The 2,001-nt window shown below is 61.0% G+C and overlaps 1 protein-coding gene across 1 annotated transcript in view; it reads right to left on the bottom strand.

The window, feature by feature from the left end:
• TSPAN18 (tetraspanin 18) overlaps positions 1-2,001 on the bottom strand; it is a 179,349-nt gene that overhangs the window by 176,466 nt on the left and 882 nt on the right. The window lies entirely within an intron of this gene.

Below are 2,001 nucleotides of genomic sequence, written 5' to 3'. Positions count from 1 at the left end.
CCTGCTGTCAGAACCAGGGACAGCCACTGCCTTCTGTCACTGAGCCAGCCAGAGGGCAGGACCAGGGCTCCCCTTTCCGCCTGAGCTCTGAACTCGGGGCAGGTGGGTGGAGACCTTGGGAGGGGTGTGCCGTGGGCACGAGGGCGCCCAGGTGCCTCTGTAGGGACGGAGCTGCCCTGTGGGGTACCATGGCAAACGCACCACCCTCAGGGCGGGAGCCTGTGTTGGGGTCCTCACCGTGCTGCTTTTCAGCCACGAAGCCTGGAGTCCTTTGCCACTTCTCTGAATCCCAGCGTCCCCACTCGTAAAGAGCTTACTGAGCTGCCTCCAAGCCTTGGGTAGGGCTTGCTTCGGTCTACACAGGCTCCGATAAAGATGGCCGGAAGGAAAGCCCGAGCCTGGAGAGCAGAGCCCGGGAAGACAGTTCACGCCCAGGTGGCCGGGGCCCCAGGATGTCAGAACAGGCTGACACAACCCAGAACTCTCGCAGGCCGTTTTTAGACCACGCAGACAGCGGTATGTGTCTCCAGGGCAACCCACTGCTTGGTCTCAAACACCCTGCTTGCGCGAAACAGGAGCCTGGGCTCTCCAGAGACGTCACCTGGGGTGTGTGTGTGTGTGTGTGTGTGTGTGTGTGTGTGTGCATGTGACGTGATTCGATGTGTGGGGAATTGCAGGGTGTGGGGGGCCTTCGTGATTCCATGAGGGCTGGCCTCGTTCAAAGCAAACGGGCTTCCCACGGCCACACCTCACCTCACCACCACCCACGAGGTGTGTCTGCCCTCCCGTTTCACAGATGAGGAAACTGAGGCTGCGAGGGTCGAATCACTCACTCCAGGTCAGACAGTTCGTCAGAGGCAGAGCTAGGACCCGGGCTCAGCCCTCGGGCTCCAGACCCCCAGCGAACCTTTCCCAGGATGGCACCCGCCTCTCCCCTCTGTTTCACAGCCACCTCTGACCATCCCTGGGACTCACATGTATCAGCCCCGCGGCCCCTCCCAAGCTAAACCAAGAACAACAGCTCCGCTGCGGCGATGCTGAGATTCTCTGCTCCCCGGGTGCAGAGACATCCTCAGGAGGCGTGAGGGCTTCCCAGCTCACTTCACCTGACCCAGACCAGGAAGACCAGGGAGGACCCAGGCCTTCTGCTAAGGCAGCGCTCCCCATGGGGTCAGTTTCCAATGGAGATCACACCCAGCTGCCAGGGAGCCACAGGACGTGTGTGTGAGGGACACAGGGACAGCGCAGCTCTGGTCCCTCCTCCCCACCCTCCGCGCTTCACCTGCCACTTGCCTTGGAATCCGAGTGACTCGGAAGTGGCTGAGTGCCTGCGGACTGCGGGTACCGGGGGCAGCTGAAACAGAAGATGCCATCATCGGGCAGTGGCCAGCACTTAGTCTGCAGTCCCGCCAGTCCCGCCCTCACGGCCATGGCGGCGGGGAGGGGCAGGAGAGGAGTCCGTGGAAGAGGAGCAGCCAGGAGGAGCTGCTGGGAGCTCCCGGACCTCCTGAACCTCCTAAACCATCCTGACCTTTTCCCCCAAACAACCCCGGGTAGGTGTGCAAGGCTCCCACTTCAGAGCCCAGAAAGCCAAGACCCACAAAGACTTGATGGAAAGCCCAAAGTTTTTTTTAAAGAAGTCTAGGACAAGGAAACAAACTGGTTTTGTTTTTTCAGGAAATGGACCTTCAGCACCAGGATCTGGGTAACGGGATTTTCAACCTGAAACTTCAGGACACAGAGCTAGTAAGCAGAGACCGAGGCTCTGGGCAGCGGAGGCCCTGGCTCCAAGCCCCAACCACGTCACTTCCCTCCTCTGAGGCCCGGGGCCGTCTTCCACAGAACGGGGTGGTGAGGCACCAGCTCACGGGGCAGAGGGAGGCCGCGAGATGTCAGCCCAGGTCCCCCTGCACCTCAGACCCTGCTCTTCCACTGGGGTCAGGGCGGGATCGTCAAACCATCTCCCTTTGCTTTGAGATCTCCCAGAGCTTTCCAGGCCCC

The sequence above is a fragment of the Tupaia chinensis genome, unplaced genomic scaffold (assembly GCF_000334495.1).
Source record: "Tupaia chinensis unplaced genomic scaffold, TupChi_1.0 Scaffold000561_1, whole genome shotgun sequence".
Lineage (NCBI taxonomy): Eukaryota > Metazoa > Chordata > Mammalia > Scandentia > Tupaiidae > Tupaia > Tupaia belangeri.
Note: the sequence above shows the minus strand (reverse complement) of the source record. Positions and strands in the feature narration are given on the sequence as shown.